This window comes from Bos grunniens, chromosome 6 (assembly GCF_055505025.1).
Source record: "Bos grunniens cultivar Pamir isolate PY7600 chromosome 6, Bosgru_T2T1.0, whole genome shotgun sequence".
NCBI lineage: Eukaryota > Metazoa > Chordata > Mammalia > Artiodactyla > Bovidae > Bos > Bos grunniens.
Genome location: NC_141170.1, coordinates 27,467,000 through 27,485,949, shown reverse-complemented (window position 1 = coordinate 27,485,949; position 18,950 = coordinate 27,467,000). Strand labels below are relative to the sequence as shown.

At 43.2% G+C, this 18,950-nt stretch overlaps 1 protein-coding gene across 2 annotated transcripts in view; it reads right to left on the bottom strand.

The window, feature by feature from the left end:
* Nucleotides 1–11,511: 11,511 nt before the first annotated feature.
* Nucleotides 11,512–18,950, bottom strand: part of RCHY1 (ring finger and CHY zinc finger domain containing 1) — a 126,055-nt gene continuing 118,616 nt past the window's right edge. Inside the window, exons 10-11 of one of the 2 annotated variants that reach the window (XR_015165300.1) lie at nucleotides 15,067–15,257; nucleotides 11,512–11,639 (exon numbers count right to left, since the gene is read on the bottom strand). The gene's annotated coding sequence lies outside the window, so the exon portion shown is untranslated. Of the gene's footprint in view, nucleotides 11,640–13,978; nucleotides 14,702–15,066; nucleotides 15,258–18,950 lie in introns of those variants that run through there. The other variant, XR_015165301.1, reaches the window with a different exon arrangement.

The window sequence follows — 18,950 nt, the reverse complement described above, 5'->3', positions numbered from 1 at the left end:
CGCATGCATTAATGACCCACCTCCCCTGGTTCCTGGGAAGGGGGCACCAGGACCCCACCCGCCCAGATCTCTTCTTGCCTCCCCACCACCAACATTGCTCCTGTCAAGGTCACCAGTGACCTAGAAGCTGCAATCCAGCAGGAACCTTTCAACATTATTTTTGGTGACCTCTCAGGAGGATGACCTCTCAGATAAACACGATGGTGTGATCACTAACCTAGAGCCAGACATCCTGGAATGCAAAGTCAAGTGGGCCTTAGGAAGCATCAGTATGAACAAAGCTAGTGAAGGTGATGGAATTCCAGTTGAGCTATTTCAAATCCTAAAAGATAATGCTGTGAAAGTGCTGCATTCAATATGCCAACAAACTTGGAAAACTCACTAGTGGCCACAGGACTGTAAAAGGTCAATTTTCATTCCAATCCCAAAGAAAGGCAATGTCAAAGAATGCTCAAACTATCCCACAATTGCACTCATCTCACTTGCAAACAAAGTAATGCTCAAAATTCTCCAAGCCAGGCTTCAACAGTACGTGAACTGAGAACTTCCAAATGTTGAAGCTGGATTTAGAAAAGACAGAAGAACCAGAGATCAAATTGCCAACATCTGCTAGATCATTGAAAAAGCAAGAGAGTTCAAGAAAAACATCTATTTCTGCTTTATTGACTATGCCAAAGCTTTTGACTGTGTGGATCACAACAAACTGTGGAAAATTCTGAAAGAGACGGGAATACCAGACCACTTTACCTGCCTCCTGAGAAATATGTATGTAGGTCAAGAAGCAACAGTTAGAACTGGACATGGAACAACAGACTGGTTCCAAATTGGGAAAGGAGTATGTCAAGACTGTATATTGTCACCTTGCTTATTTAACTTATATGCAGAGTACATCATGCAAAATGCCAGTCTGGATGAAGCACAGGCTGGATTCAGGATTGCTGGGAGAAATATCAATAACCTCAGATATGCAGATGACACCATCTTTATGGCAAAAAGCGAAGAAGAACTAAAGAGCCTCTTGATGAAAGTGAAAGAGGAAAGTGAAAAAGTTGACTTAAAGTTCAACATTTAGAAAACTAAGATCATGGCATCAAGGCAAGAGGAGAGGGGGATGAGAGAGGATAAGATGGTTGAATGGCATCACTGACTCCATGGACATGAGTTTGAGCAATCTCCGAGAGTTGGTGATGGACAGGGAAGCCTGGCATGCTGCAGTCCATGGAGTCGCAGAGTTGGACACGACTGAGCAACTGAACTGAACTGAATTACCCCTTCAAACCCCTTCTTTTTTCCCCATCTCAGTGAAAAACTGAGTACAGGACTTTTACCTCCCTGAATGTGAAAAAAATGTTAAAGTGAATGTTAAAGTGTTAGTCGCTCAGTTGTGTCCGACTCTTTGCAACCCCATGGACTGTAGCCCACTAGGCTCCATGGAATTCTCTAGGCAAGAATACTGGAGTGGGTTGCCATTTCCTTCTCCAGGAGATTTTCCTGACCCAGGGACTGAACCCCGGTCTCCTGCATTGCAGGTAGATTCTTTGCCATCTGAGCCACCAGGGAAGTTTACCCTCCCTTCTTCTGCATCTCAGTAAATGACCCCAGACCCACTCTGTTGCTCAAGGAGTCAGAGATGAGCTCCTCTCCGCATATTCCATTCTTCAGACACTCACTCAATCCACTCTAGCCCATCCCCTATCTCAACCCTTAGGATCTAACCGCTTCATCTCACACCCACTCTCTTCTTCCCTCCAATCAGCTCACCACTCTCTCTACAAATCTGACCACATCCAACCCCACTGTGATACTCCCTATGGATTCCCATTGCTTCTTAGGATAAAGAGAAAAACTCAAGCATGACTTTCCCAGCTCAGCACCACCTGGCCCCTCCTGCTCCCCGCTCTCCTTCCCTTCCATTCCCTGCACCCTGTTCACGGTCTTCCCTCTGTCCTGGTCATTTGGGGCTGATTTCTGTCCCTCGGTCTGCCTGCCCTTGTTCCTCTTCTCTGGAAGGTTTCAGCCTTCCCTCAACATGCTCCCACCAGGCTGTCTTTCTCCCCTCTCTCATCTGGCTCACTCTTACTTATCTCCAAATATCCTCTGAAATGACACTACTTCTGGGAGACTCTCCCCAACCCTGGAGATGAGGTTCATTATTTTTGCCACATGCTCCCTTCGTCCATGGTTTGTGCCCTTTTAGACTATTCCCTACATGTGGATTTGTTGATTTAAAGCCCTATTCTCCCCTGGTCTATGAACTTCATGAGTTCAGGGCACCAGTTTATCTCAATGTCCCCAGTGCCTGGTACAAAGCCCAGCACAAAAATGATGTCCAGTAAACTGATGATAAAGAATCCACCTGCAATGCAGGAAGACTCGAATTCCATCCCCTGGAGTGGGTTGCCATGCAACCCACTCGCCTGGAAAATTCTATGGACAGAGGAGCCTGGTGGGCTACAGTCCACAGGGCCACAAAGAGTTGGACATGACTGAGCGACTGAGCATACACAGCACACAGTTGTGTTAATCTCTGCTATATGATGAAGTGAATCAGCTATATGTATACATATATCCCTTCCTTCTTGGACCTCCTCCCCACCCTACCAAACTTTTCATAATTAAATCTAGTCAGATTCTTGAACCTCCTAGGGAGCAGGAGCTCCATTTTTGTTCTCTCTGTTTCTGGTGTGCACCTCACACATATGTCCATCTATATCCAGAAGGCGGTCCAAGACTGTCACCTGTCTCTTCTATCTTTACCTCACTCGTGCCCACACGTTGCTTCACATGTTACAGGTGTTTGTTAAATGTTTAACAGTTGAATCACACAAGATAGCTTCTGCCCAGAGGCCACAGAGAAGAACTGAGAAGCACAGGCTTGGGGTCAACAATCTCAATTGATCAGGTCCACTTATAACTTTCCTTAGCTTTAAGATTATAAGCAAGTTACTAAATCTTGATCAGGTCCACTTATAACTTTCCTTAGCTTTAAGATTATAAGCAAGTTACTAAATCTCTCTCAACATCATTTTCCTTAGCTGCAAACTGGGGATAATAATACTACTCAGTTGGGATGTTCGGGAAATAAAATGAAACAATGTGTGCAAAATACAGTAATGATGCTTATTACAGCAAGCATTCAGTAAAAAATAGCTATCACTACCATAGCTAACATCATCAGACCAACTGAAAGAGCTAACTATACCTCTGACAAACAAGAAATTATCAAATAAATGACAGTATGTATATGCCAAGAAACACTGTGACATCATTTCAAATGCCTTTAATATTAATAACATGAGAGAAATGCTCATACTGTAATATTAATGAATATACAGACTAATTGAATAAATATATATGACACATTTAACATGTGCAAGTCACAGTCTTAACTTGAAGCTATGATCAGTCAGCAAGACAGTATGGTCACTGGCCTCGTGGAGTTGCAGTCTAATGTGCATAAAGTAACGAGTGACACATGAATCGAAGATAATAATGTCCTGAATGAGATATTTACATATCGCTCCCCACACAGTATCATCTCGATTACATGAAAAGTGAATAAGTAAATGATTGGAAGAAATCCAACAAAATACAATAATGTATTCTAGGGTTGTGAGTGATTATTACATACTTTATTATACTTATATATATTTACCCAAAACCTGTGCTGATTTTTTAATATAAACCTATTGCATAGTTCTATGAGTCTGCCTTTTGAAAAGAAGCTTAGACAGAACTTCTAAACTGTTTATCTGGAATCCACTTTCCTTTCTATTGTGTCTTCTTCGGTTTTCATAATAAGTAGGAAGTAGGTCGGACACGACTACCTCAGCTTCCTGCTGTCTCCACACCTGTCTTTCTTCCCTGCAGTACTAAGAAGGCAATGTCAGACAACCAGGTCAAAGGCTGCCCTGGTTTTATTTCCTCCACTCTCCTCTAAGCCAAGTCCCTTCTTTGCCATCTCCCTGGTCTGCATTTATAACCATTTCCTCATCCTGTTCCAGTCTCTCCCAGCCTTAAAAACTCTCCTGGACCCCATGTACTACCTCTAGATCCCACACTTTCTCTCCTTTCACTCTTGGCTAACATTTTTTAGGATGTTCTAGACATCTACCTCCACTTCTTCATGTTCTATTTGGTCTTAAACATGGACAAATTTGCTTCCACCCACAGTACCCCCACTGAATCTACTCCTGCAAATGTCACTCAGAATCTTCATCATGACACATACAAGGGACAATTTGCATCTTTACTTTTAAAAGCCTCTTTGCTGACTTTTGTGCATGCATAACCTTCTGCCAGGAATGCTCTCCCCCTGCCTGTTTGCCTGAAAAACTCCTTGTCTCTTTCAGATCTCAGCCTAAATGGCACAAGGCCAAAGATATCTTCTCTACTTCTTTTTGCATCACTATAAAGATAAGCTGGAAAATGTCAGTTTTAATTCCAATCCCAAAGAAAGGCAATGCCAAAGAATGTTCAAACTACCACACAATTGCACTCATCTCACATGCAAACAAAGTAATGCTCAAAATTCTCCAAGCCAGGCTTCAACAGTACGTGAGCTGAGAACTTCCAGATGTTCAAGTTGGGTTTAGAAAAGGCAGAAAAAGCAGAAAAGCAAGAGAGAAAGAAAAAGCAAGAAAGTTCCAGAAAAACATCCATTTCTGCTTTATTGGCTATGCCAAAGCGTTTGACTGTGTGGATCACAACAAACTGTGGAAATTTCTTAAAGAGATGGGAATACCAGACCACCTGACCTGCTTCCTGAGAAATCTGTATACAGGTCAAGAAGCAACAGTTAGAACTGGACATGGAACAACAGACTGGTTCCAAATTGGGAAAGGAGAATGTCAAGGCTGCATATTGTCACCCTGCTTATTTAACTTATATGCAGAGTGCTGCTGCTGCTGCTAAGTCACTTCAGTCATGTCTGACTCTGTGCGACCCCATAGACGGCAGCCCACCAGGCTCCCCCGTCCATCATGTGAAATGCTGGACTGGAAGAAGCACAGCTGGAAACAAGAAAGCCAGGAGAAATATCAATAACCTCAGCTATGCAGATGACACCACCCTTATGGCAGAAAGTGAAGAAGAACTAAAGTGCCTCTTGATGAAAGTGAAAGTGGAGAGTGAAAAAGTTGTCTTAAAGCTCAACATTCAGGAAACTAAGATCATGGCATCCTGTCCCAACACTTCATGGCAAATAAATGGGGAAACAATGGAAACAGTGACAGACTTTATTTTCTTGGGTTCCAAAATCACTGTAGATGGTGACTGTAGCCATAAAATTGAAAGATGCTTGCTCCTTGGAAGAAAAGCTATGACAAACCTAGACAGCATATTAAAAAGCAGAGACATTACTTTGCCAACAAAGGTCTATCTAGTCAAAGCTATGGTTTTTCCAGTAGTCATGTATGGATGTGAGAGTTCGACCATAAAGAAAGCTGAGCACCGAAGAACTGAGCTTTTGAACTGTGGCATTGGAGAAGACTCTTGAAAGTCCCTTGGACTGCAAGGAGATCCAACCAGTCCATCCTAAAGAAAATCAGTCCTGACTACTCATTGCAAGGACTGATGCTAAAGCTGAAGAACCTCCAATACTTTGGCCACCTGATGTGAAGATCTGACTCATTGGAAAAGACCCTGGTGTTGAGAAACATTGAAGGCAGAAGGAGAAGGGGACGACAGAGGATGAGATGGCTGGATGGCATCACTGACTTAATGGACATGAGTCTGAGCAAGCTCTGGGAGTTGGTGACGGACAGGGAGGCCTGGCGTGCTGTGGGGGTTGCAAAGAGTTGGACACAACTGAGCAACTGAACTGAACTGAATGATAAGCTTCTCTTCTTATACCCTGGGGCTCTCATACTGTTAGAAACAAGGAGTTTCTTAAAAACATGTACTTATTATATGACCCAGCAATCTCACTCCCAGGCATTTATCCAGGGGAAATGAAAGTATGTCCACACAAAGACTTGGACACAAATGTTTGTAGCAGCTTTATTTATAATTGCCAAAACTGGAGACAATCCAAAAGTCCTTCAACTGTTAAATGGATAAATAAACTGTCATATGTGCATACAATGGAACATATTATGCAGCACTAAAAAGGAACAAATTACTGACACATGCAACAACATGGATAAGTCTCAAAAGTATTTGTGCTGAATAAAAGAGGCTAGACACAAAAGGCTATATACTCCATGATTCCCTTTATAGGACATTCTGGAAAAGGCAAAACCATAGGGATAGAAGTTGGATCAGGAGTTGCCAGTGGCTGAATACAGAAGAAAGGGTTTGACTACAACAAGGTTTAAGGGAACATTTTAAGGAGATGGAAATACTCTATCTCTTGATTGGGGTAATGAATATGTATCCATGTGCATTTGTAAAAATTCATAAAATTGTATATGTAAAAATATAATTTTTACTGTGTGTAAATGCTACCTTGATAAACCTTGCTTTATAAAAAGAAACGAGCAAAACTCAGAGTCAGGTTCATCCATAGTAGAAGCCTCTTGTGACTCCATGAAACACACAGACCGGGTTAAGTGTCTTCCCTTTGGTTCCTACAACACCTGGTGCCTGTGTGTTTCCCTGTTGAATCATGTTATACTGAAATTGTCTGTTTAAAATAAAATTTAATGTTATAGTTTTATTTGTTTAGCTCTCCTACTAGGCGCAAGCTTGTTAAAGTCAGAAAACATATCATAGTTGTCTTAATACCCATGCATCCTACCCTCATCTCTCACCCACCCTGTGACTAGCATATTGATCAACCAATGATCAATGAAGTCTCTCCACCAATTCACTTAACAGGAGATCCAATGAAGTCTCCCGCTAAGTTCAGAATATTTCCTCAGAAATCTGCCTCATCAAATTCTCAAGTTTCTTTTCCTTCTAAGACAGTATAACTAAATAATTCTTAATAAGATATTAATGACTAGTGGTACCTTGCATGCATGTGTGCTAAGTTGCTTCAGTTGTGTCCGACTTCATACGACCGTATGGACTGCCAGGCTCCTCTGTCCATGGGATTCTCCAGGTAACAATACTGGAATGGATTGCCATGCCCTCCTCTAGGGGATCTTCCCAACCCAGGGATCGAACCCACATCTTTTATGTCTCCTGCATTGGCAGGCGGGTTCTTTACCAATAGTGCACCTGGGAAGCCCAATGGTATGCTACCTTCTAAAATATATATTAAATTTAGTGTAGATTTTCAATATCTTTACTAATAATTATACACTAACAAATTAATTTTAAGTAGGGAAATAAGATATTAATAAGCAATATATTTGGCACAGAGCTCCTAAAACCTCTGTAATTTCCTTAGGGATGAGAGGAGTGTCTGTTGTTATTTATAATAAGCTCCTTTCAACCATACCTGAATTTATGCTAATGAGATAATTCATGATGGATCCCTATATAACTTCAGGATGGGGGCTGATTGCCAGATGACCCAACCATGCAGTTAGAGTAACACCCCCCCCCAACACACACAACCTCTGGGGAAGGGAGAAGGGCTGGAGATTGAGTTAATCACTAATGGCCAATGATTTGATTATTTGTGCCTTCGTATTGAAATCTCCATAAAAACCCTAAACAGCAGGCTTCAGAGAGTTTTTGAGTTGGTGAACACATCCATGTGCTGGAAGGATGCCTATGTGCTTAGTCACTTCAGTTATATCCAACTCTTTGTGACCTTATGGACTATAATCTGCCAGGTTCCTCTGTCCATAAGATTCTCCAGGCCAGATTACTGGAGTGGGTTACCATGTCCTCCTCTAGGGGATGTTCCTGACCCAGGCATCAAACCCATGGCTCTTACCTCTCCTGCATTGGCAGGCAGGTTCTTTACCACTAGCGCCTCCTAGAAAGCTGGGAGGGTGGTGCATCCCAAAATGCACAGGGCCAGAGGCTCCTGAACCCAGGACCCCTCTGGACCTCTCTTTATATACCTCTTCATCTGGCTGTTCATCTGGATCTTTATGCTGCTGTTCTGTCGCTAAGTCATGTCTGAGTCTTTGCAACCCCATGGACTGTAGCACTCCAGGCTCCTCTGTCCTCCACTGTCTCCCAGAGTTTGCTCAAATTCGTGTCTATTGAGTCAGTGATGCTATCCAACCATCCAACAACTTCAAGATTAAACCAGTCAATCCTAAAGGAAATCAATCCTAAATATTCATTGGAAGGGCTGTGTCTTTATAATATCCTTTATAATAGACCAGTAATAATAAGTAAAGTGTTTCCCTGAGTTCTATGATTTGTACAATAGCAAATTATCAAATCTGAGGAGGGGGTCATGGAAACCTCAAATTTTCAGCCAAGTTGGACAGAAGTCTGAGTGACCTGGGGACCTATGACTAGCTCTGAAGTGGAGAGCAGTCTTGTGTGACAGCCCTTAACTTACCACGTCTGTGCTAACTCTAGGTAATTAGTGTCAGAATTAAAGCAAATTTTTGGATACCCTGTTGGTATCTGCAGAAAATGAGAGAATTGGATGATGGGGAAAAACCCATACTTTTGGTGTCAGAAGAGTTGTGAATGAAAAACAGATCTATAACAGGAGCTATGATGTATTTGAACTTTCTGATTTCTAATGACCAATTTCCAGAAAGCCTATTATTTTATAGAGAGTAGATGAAATCAGGAAGAGCAGAAGTGACACAGGCTTCTCAGTTATCATTAGGACCCCTTTTGCACCTGAATTATAGATCAAAACCAAATCCTTTATCTCTACTGCTTTCTACTGCAAATCCTCCAATTAAAGAGCAGGGAAATATTTCAAGAGAGACATCATGAAAGAATGATATCCTGCTATTATTTCCAGTAAGTTCCCTAAGGAAGACTTCTTTTCACATATAAGTAGTCTTTTTCAAAGAACTACCAATATCATTCAAGGTTGTGTGATGTATTACGGTACATGAGTGTGTGCTAAGTCACTTCAGTCGTGTCTGACTCTTTGTGACCCCATGGACTGTAGCCCACCAGGCTCCTCTGTCCATGGCATTTTCCAGGCAAGAGTGGGTTGCCATTTCCTCCTCCAGAAGATCTTCCCTGCCCAGGAATCAGACCTACGTCTCACATCTCCTACACTGGCAGGCAGGTTCTTTGCCACTAGTGCCATCTGGGAAGCCCAACTTATGGTGGCTCCTTGCTAGTGGTCAGGCTTTTCCCAAGTGCCTAGGAGGGACTCACAGGAGTCTCACAACAATTACTGAAAATTCCCTTGTCTTTCATTTTATGTTCTTCCTGCAAGGATGATGTGCTGGGTCCACCCAAATGTTGCCTACCCCAGATGGTCGACTCCTTGGCCTGTTCATCACACACTGTGCCCAGGGTTGTCAGAATTCTGCAGAAGAGTCTACTTGCCTAGTTTTGCCTAATCTAAGCATCAGTGATGGTGAAGAAGGAACTATCCTGTCCCCAGGTATTTTCCTGGACAAAAGGTCAATAGTTTTTAACCCCATTCTGAAAGTCTCTATCCTTGGAAAGTTATGTTTTAACTTTATAATATGATATTTATGAAAATTAGTATGAATTCACAAAAATTTCATGATTGGAACTATGAAGTAATCAAGAAACCCCCTTTAGGATCTGCTGCAGAGTGAGAGCCCATCCCCTAGCCAATAAAGCATGTGTTTCACCATAGGAATGCCGTTTCCTCTTGTAAATGATGAGACATCACTGAACTTCATATAACCATCTTATTGTTTACAAAATGATCCCACTTGATTTTAATTCCTTCCATGATGGCTAAGCTGGTAAAGAATCTGCCTGCAGTGTAGGAGACACAAGTTCGATTCCTGGGACTGATGATCCCCTGGAGAAGGAAACGGCAACCCACTTCAGTATTCTTGCCTGGGAAATTCCATGGACAGTGGAGCCTGGCAGCCTACAGTCCAAAGGGTTGCAAAAAGTTGGACATGACTGAGTAACTAAGCAGACACACATGAAATACAGGAAGAATTTTTATGTCTATTTCACAAATGAGGAACTGAGGCTCAAAAAAAATTGGACCAAGGACACATAACAACTTTCTACTTGCTTTCCATGGAGACTGATTCACTCTCCCTGTAACTGGACCTTAAACCAACCCTCTGTCTTTTCTTGTGAAGACTTCTCTTCTCTTCTTTCAGTCAATACTGGCAAACAAACCTTGATTTGTTTTTACCCCCATTCCTTGTTCTGTAAATCCCAGGAGAAGGAAACGGCAACCCACTCCACTATTTTTGCCTGGAGAACCCCCATGGACAGAGGAACCTGGCAGGCTACAGTCCATGGGGTCGCAAGAGCTGGACACGATTGAGCGACTAAGCACTTGTTCTGTAAATAAATCTAACTGCCTTGTTCCTGGCAGGGACCATGTCAACACCATTCCAGACCCTGCTTCAGTGACATCAAGGCCCCTGGATCTTCAACATTTAATGCTTGGGTTCTACCTAAACCCATGTTCCTTGAGCTTCCTCAGTACCTTGCCAGGCCCCCTACAACACCTCTCTAACTGTATCTTTCCTCACTCCAACACGGCAATCTACCTGATCCCTTTCACCTCAGCCCAGAACAAGATCCCAGAAGTCTCAGGATGCCTGTTAGAAGGGATGGGATTGTTTGTAGAGAGATCCACTATGTTGGTTTCCCTGGTGGCTCAGAGGGTAAAGAATCTGCCTGCAATTATGGAGACCTGGGTGCAATCCCTGGGTTGGGAAGATCCCCTGGAGAAGGGAATGGCTGCCTTCTCCAGTATTCTTGCCTGGAAAATCCTATGGACAGAGGAGCCTGGCAGGCTACACTCCCTGTGGTCACAAAGAGTTGGCCGCAACCGAGCGACTAACACTTTCACTTTCACACCACTCTGTTATGGAAACCCTGCAGTTTGGACCCCATTCTTCTGCAAACCTCAACTCTTTGCACACAACAGCCCATCTCCCACATATTGCTGCTTAACTGGGTCTTTGGAGCAACAATCTGATCAGCTCAAAATCAGTTAGGATCTGCCTTCAATATAGGTTGATTATTTGACCATCAGTGGTCCTTTCTGCCTCCTAGAGCTTATAATAAATTGATGTTCTGCAGTAAGAGACAAGCCAGATGACCTCTGAATCTGCTTCCGTTAGCGACCAGTTTAAATTCCCTTTCTAGTGTGAAATCTAGAAAAGGGAAAAACACAGGCTAAGAATGAGACTTGCTGAAAATTAATGTTTGCAGATTTGATGCTATTTTTGTCACAGAATTAGCATATATTCTTCCCTGTCCAAATAGCTTTCTCCTTCCCCTCTCTGTCCTCTTCCAGAACTCCCAGCATTGGCTGGAATGTAGGACAGAATTTCCCACAACACAGACAGCACCCATCTGTCTCTAATTTCACAAAATGACAAACTAGAATGGCCCAAGAGCCAAAATTTCTACTTCATTCTTCTTTCTGATATACTAGTTAGGTCAGGGGATTTTCTTTTCCTTTAGTGCAAATCAAGCATTTAAGGCAGACTTGAAAAAGGAGAGAGCAGACCTGGAATACCTCATTGTAATACTGCTGATGAGAATTTACAAGAAGCTGGACCATTCAGATCCAGTTGCAATCAGCCCAGGAAGGAGTTCAGCATGTCTTCAGCATGGTGGAAACTGCTGCTCTTCTCCTGGAAAATATGAACACAAAGACCCCATCTGAAATCTAGAGCACCCCTCTAAACTGGAGCAGGTGTGTTAAAAATATCACCACAATACTGAGTCTTAGTATGGGATGACAGTCTCAGGAGCTGGAATTTGGGGTGGGAACTGACTTCTTTGAAACAATGATTTCTGGATTCTCATTTTGAGCTCTCTAAAACAATGGTGTGGCTTTTCATGCATTGATAATTCTAAAACATCATGAATGAGGACCGGGTAGCATTTTCAAAAGCTTCACCTTTGACTGTATTATTCCCTTGAAGGGATGACATCTGACAAAAGGAGGAGAATAAAACCCAGGGAATGGGTCCACGGAATGGATCACTCTCCTGAGAAGAACATGATATCGCCAAAGAGAGCAGTCCAGAAGGTATTTCATTTGAAATCAGAAATCCTGAGCTTTAATCCTGGGTTTTACTTGAAGTGGGCTAAGCCTTAGCTTCACTCACCTGCAAACTGGGAAGGGGGATGGGCAGAACATTCCTTTGAGTAGGTGGCATCACAGGTGCATCAGAAACATGAGATACAGCATTTGATAAAGAAGAACCCAGTGAAAAGTTAAGGACAGTCAGGGAGTTTGGGGTGGACATGCACTCAGTGCTATATTTAAAATGGATAACCAACAGTGATTTACCGTATAGCACAGAGAACTCTGCTCAATGCTCTGTGGAGGTCTGGAGGGAAGGGGAGTTTGGGGGAGAATCAGTTCAGTTCAGTTCAGTTCAGTCACTCAGTCATGTCCAGCTCTTTTCGACCCCATGGACGGCAGCATACCAGGCCTCCCTGTCCATCACCAACTCCTAGAGTTTACTCAAACTCATGTCCATTGAGTCGGGGATGCCATCCAACCATTTCATCCTCTGTCGTCCCCTTCTCTTCTCGCCTTCAATCTTTCCCAGCATCAGAGTCTTTACAAATGAGTCAGCTCTTCGCATCAGGTGGCCAAAGTATTGGAGTTTCAGCTTCAACATCAGTCCTTCCAATGAACACTCAGGACTGATCTCCTTTAGGATGGATCTCCTTGCAGTCCAAGGGACTCTCAAGAGTCTTCTCCAACATCACAGTTCAAAAGCATCAATTCTTCAGAGCTCAGCTTTCTTTATAGTCCAACTCTCACATCCATACATGACTACTGGAAAGACCATAGCTTTGACTAGATGGACCTTTGTTGGCAAAGTAACGTCTCTGCTTTTTAATATGTTATCTAGATTGGTCATAACTTTCCTTCCAAGGAGCATGCGTCTTTTAATTTCATGACTGCAGTCACCATCTGCAGTGATTTTAGAGCCCAAAAAAATGAAGTCTGACACTGTTTCCACTATTTCCCCACCTATCTTCCATGAAATGATGGGATTTGATGCCATGATCTTAGTTTTCTGAATGTTGAGCTTTAAGTCAACTTTTTCACTCTCCACTTTCACTTTCATCAAGAGGCTTTTTAGTTCCTCTTCACTTTCTGCCATAAGGGTGGTGTCATCTGCATATCTGAGGTTATTGGTATTTCTCCCGGCAATCTTGATTCCAGCTTGTGCTTCTTCCAGCCCAGCATTTCTCATGATGTACTCTGCATATAAGTTAAATAAACAGGGTGACAATATACAGCCTTGACATACTCCTTTTCCTATTTGGAACCAGCCTGTTGTTCTATGTCCAGTTCTAAGTGTTGCTTCCTGACCTGCATACAGGTTTCTCAAGAGGCAGGTCAGGTGGTCTGGTATTCTCATCTCTTTCAGAATTTTCCACACTTTGTTGTGATCCACACTGTCAAAGGCTTTGGCATTGTCAAAGGCTTTGGCATAGTCAAAGAATCAGAAATAGATGTTTTGCTGGAACTCTCTTGCTTTTTCAATGATCCAATGGATGTTGGCAATTTGACCTCTGGTTCCCCTGCCTTTTCTAAATCCAACTTGAACATCTGGAAGTTCACGGTTCATGTATTGCTGAAGCCTGGCTTGGAGAATTTTGAGCATTACTTTGCTAGCATGTGAAATGAATGCAACTGTGGGGTAGTTTGAACACTCTTTGGCATTGCCTTTATTTGGGATTGGAATGAAAACTGACCTTTTCCTGTTCTGTGGCCACTGCTGAGTTTTCCAAATTTGCTGGCAAATTTGCAGCACTTTCACAGCATCATCTTTTAGGATTTGAAATAACTCAACTGGAATTACATCACTTCCACTAGCTTTGTTCATAGTGATGATTCCTAAGGCCCACTTGACTTCACATTCCAAGATGTCTGGCTCTAGGTGAGTGATCACACCATCATGGTTATCTGGGTCATAAAGATTTTTTTTGTACAGTTCTTCTGTGTATTCTTGCCACCTCTTCTTAATATCTTCTACTTCTGTTAGGTCCATACCATTTCTATCCTTTATAGAGCACATCTTTGCATGAAATGTTCCCGTGGTATCTCTAATTTTCTTGAAGTGATCTCTAGTCTTTCCCATCTATTGTTTTCCTCTATTTCTTTGCATTGATTGCTGAGGAAGGCTTTCTTATCTCTCCTTGCTATTTTTTGGAACTCTGCATTCAAACAGGTATATCTTTACTTTTCTCCTTTGCTTTTCTCTTCTCTTCTTTTCACAGCTATTTGTAAGGCCTCCTCAGACAGCCATTTTGCTTTTTCACATTTCTTTTTCTTGGGGATGATCTTGATTCCTGTCTCCTGTTCAATGTCACGAACGTCCATCCATAGTTCATCAGGCACTTTGTCTATCAGATCTAGTCCTTTAAATCTATTTCTCACTTCCACTGTATAATTGTAAGGGATTTGATTTAGGTCATACCTGAATGGTCTAGTGGTTTTCCCTACTTTCTTCAATTTCAGTCTGAATTTGGCAATAAGGAGTTCATGATCTGAGCCACAGTCAGCTCCCAGTCTTGTTTTTGCTGACTGTATAGAGCTTCTCCATCTTTGGCTGCAACGAATATAATCAATCTGATTTCGGTGTTGGCCATCTGGTGATGTCCATGTGGGGGAGAATGGACACCTGTATATGTATGACTGAGTCCCTTTGCTGTCCACCTGAAACTATTAAGACATTGTTAATCAGCTGTAAAAATATTTATTTCAAAAAAAGTTAAGGAGGGGAGGGAGGAGGGAGGAGGGTTCAGGATGGGGAACACATGTATACCTGTGGTGGATTCATTTTGATATTTGGCAAAACTAATACAATTATCTAAGGTTTAAAAATAAAATAAAATTAAAAAAAAAAAAGTTAAGGAAAGTTTCACTTGACTTTAGGTGTCCAACTCTGTAAATTTGGGCTTCCCAGGGTCACCCCCTGAGGTGGAGCCGAACACAGGTGGCTTATTTGACATGTGATCCCAGGAAGCAGAAGAGAGGGGTTGGGGAGAAATAGAAAAGGAGGGAAAGCCAATGCAAAAGTTCATTACCGAGGTCACTGCTGTGAGCAACTGGGGTTCAGTTGCATCAGGATCGCTGATGCGAAAGAGTACAGATTGCCTCCCAGAAGGGCCCACCTGGAAGATGGCAGAGCAGTTTATCTGTCATTCCAGTCTCATGAGCTGAAATTTGGTCCCAGAGGCACCTACTTTAGCAAGATCCTGCTGCAGCTGGAGGGCACCTGGGCAAGGTGAGGAAAAACCCAGGTTGAGAGCTCAAAGTGGGATTTCAGACCCTCCCACCCCCAGTGATATGCACTCTGTGGAACCAGTTTCCCTGCTGAAGCTAAAATCAGTGAGATCTGAAGGGCTTCACTGGGTGCACCGGAGGGCTTCCTACACCAACCTGGGGCTCTCTTACAGCATCTGTTACTCATTCGATCCTCAGAAGTGGTAAACCACACCCGAACATCACTTCCCTTATGAGAAGCCATAATGCCTGGATGACCTTGAAGAATCATGCCCCTCACGAGTAGTGCATTGCACACATTACAGCTGGTGTTTAGAGCACTCTCCCTGCTGGTTCTTCCCCACCTTCTGTGCTATCTGAGCTCAGCCTGACAATTATGTGTTCCAGAAAGCTTTCCTGGATCCCTAGGGGAGGTCAGTTGTCCAAGCTATGTGCATCCAGGGAACACTGGATGGCTTGTTTGTGCTGTTGATCACATTTTACATACACAAACACATGTATACCCATTCAGTGCATCAGTGCTATGAGGTCAAGAAACTTGCTCTTACAGATTCATAAATACAGAGAACAAACGGTTTTCTTTGTTGCTGTTTAGTTACTAAATCATGTCCAACTCTTGTGACCCCATGCATGGACTATAGCCCGGTAGGCTCCTCTATCCATGGGATTTCCCAGGCAAGAACACTGGAGTGGGTTGCCATTTCCTCCTCCAGGGAATCTTACCAACCCAGAGATTAAGCCCACGCCTCCTGCATTGGCAGGTGGATTCTTTATGACTGAGCCACCAGGGAAGCCCAAACTAGTGGTTACCAGTGGGGAAAGGGAAGAGGGGTAGGGACAATCTAGGGGGAGGGGAATAAGAAGCACAAGCTCTCAGGTATAATATAAGCTACAAAGATATATTGTACAACACGGGAATGATAGCCAGTATTTTATAACTACAAAAGGATTCTAAACTTTAAAAATTGTGAATAACCATATTATACATCTGTACAATATATACAATATCTTTACAGTATGTACAATACTGTACAACATAATATTGTACAGTAACTATACTTTAATAAAGAAAAAATAAAACTTAAAAAGAGAAACTGGCTCTTACCCTAACAGATATAGTTCCCAAACCTAGCACAGTGCTAGGCACAAAAGCTAATGAATGGATCTTGATAAACAGACTAATGAGCAAATGAAGGAAGAAGCAAATGGATGAAGAAGGCAAAAGCATCTGTCATCACTCAAATCTACCCAAAAGTCTACTTTGCTCAAGAGGTCCTACTTCCTCCTCCCTGTTGTGTTGCCTTCAGAGTGATTGCTCCAGAGCTTTCTCTCCAGGATCTCTTTCCTGGGCATTTCTGTGAAGGAAAAGTGCCAGTCAAGTGCTACAGAGTTGTCCTCGGGTTTTCCAACCTCTGCATCTCTACTGGCCAAACCCCAGGGGTCATTTTGTTTGCGCGTTTTATGGGGAACACACCCAGTGAGCTTCCCTGTTAGTTTAATCCTGGCCTTTTGCTTTCCTCCCTTAGCTTCTCGTAATCACCCTTTCTTGCTCTAAAGGCAGAGATGGTCTCCGTTACTGTCACACTGCCCATGACCTCTTTGCCTTTCTCTCCTCTCACCCTCATCACTCTAAGAGGAAGTGGACCCTGCCCAGAGCAGAGACCACAAGAGGCCAGTGGAAACCCTTTGTCAACAAGCTGTGTTCTTCCCACCCTCAGAACCCAAAAAAAGCATCATCTGGGGTAGAGTCAGGGTCACAGCCCCTCTAACTCAACCCCTAGATGACCTGTTGATAGCAAGAAGAGGACAGAACATCCCAGGCGTCAGGAAATCACCTCGGAAGTGCAGGGAGGGAGAGCAGTGCAGGATCAAAGCACAGAAGTGGGCAGAAGATAACCACAGGAGGCCCCAGAGCAGGTTATGAAGGGCACCAAGTCTGCCCCAGGGCGGTCTGCACAGGTCAGTAGACCTGAGATCAGGTGCACAACTGGATTCCGGGGCAGCAGCGTAAGCCCCAGTCCTGACGTCACAGATACATGGCAAAAGGGTCTATTGCCCTAAGAGTTCACCACACTATGCTGTTTCTTGTCTTCTTGGTTCCTGCCATCTTTTCTGCTGGGAAGGCTCCACCCCACTGTCTACTTTGCTCATCTCACCTTGTCCCCATGCTTGGCTAAATTTACTTCTTTGCCCCTCTTCAAGGAAGCCCTCCCTGAATCCCACAGACTATGCTCCCTACCTGTGCACCCAGCACATCACTTGCCTCCCCTCTACCCTGCCAGGACCCAGGGGAAGGAGCCATCTGATTTATCTTTATATTCCCAAGGTCAAAGGCAGTGTCTTGTCTAAAGTAGGCCCCTCAATAAACACGTAATTTTCAATTAATTGAATGAATGAATGCATTGACAAAAATTGTTTGGGACCAGATCTTCAAGAAGAGGCAGAAGCTGTTTATCAGAACAGGCACAAAACCAGAGCTAGACCATTGATAAATATGAGACTGAGTCCCAGAGTCCTAAGCAATTGCTCCTTAAAGTGCTGCTACTGGAAGTCGTTTGTTCTTAGGCTTTGAGATGAAATTTTTATAGATGAAATTTCCACAGCCTCAACGCTGGGTGGCAGAGACAGAAGTCAGACAGGCTGACAGTGTTTGTAGTGGGCTGATACTTTCATTCCCCTGGCTTGGCAAGGGTTGGGGGAAATTTGTAAGGGCCAGATGGATGGGAAGAAAGTGAAGCGGTATTTGTTATTGAGGTAGCATCAGTTCAAACATCACTGACCTGATGAAGTCTCTCCAGCACAATTTATTTTCCTTCCTCGCTCAGTGTGTTCCAGGCCCCTTGGCCTTTTCTCAGCTTCTTGAATATGCCAAGTTTTTTCCTGCCTCAGGGCCTTCGGACATGCTATTTTCTCTGCCCTGAGTATTCTTCTACCCATGCTTTGAAAGACAAATTCCTTCTTCTCTGTAAGTTGTGGCTTAAATGTTAATCTTCAGTGAAGCTCTTCTTGTCTACTTTATTACCAGTAGGTGCTCTCATCACAGCCTGTCTGTCTGTCTGGCCTACAAAAACCCAAGTACCACAGACTGGGTGACTTGTGACTAACAAAATTTATTTCTCACATTTCTGGAGGATGGGAAGTCCAAGATCAAGATGCCAGCTTTGGCAGCTGATGAAAACCCACTCACTGGTTCACAGATGATTGTCTGCTGGCTGTGTCCTCACTTGTTGAGAGTGAGCTCACCAGGGTCTCTTTCATAAGGGCCTTCATCCCATTTGTGAGTGCTCTGCCCTCATGGCCTAATCACCTCCCAAGGCTCCATCTCCAGATACCATTCCATTGGTGATCAGGTTTCAACATGTGAGTTTGGTGGGAGTGGAAGGACGGGGCATACCAACATTCAGTCCATGGCAGAATTTGTTCATTTCTATCTATTCTTCATTTTTGCTTTCATCATAATATTTATACAATTTTCAATTTCTTCATTTATTTTCTCTTCACTAATGGTATCAGGGAGATGAACTTTCATAATGGAACATAATTTTCTGAGGACAGAGGCCTCTCCTAACATTTGTTTAGTTGGTCAGTCGTGATCAACTCTTTTGTAGCTCTCCAGGCTCCTCTGCTCATCATATTCTCCAGTCAAGAATACTGGAGTGGCTTGCCATTTCCTTCTCCAGAGGAT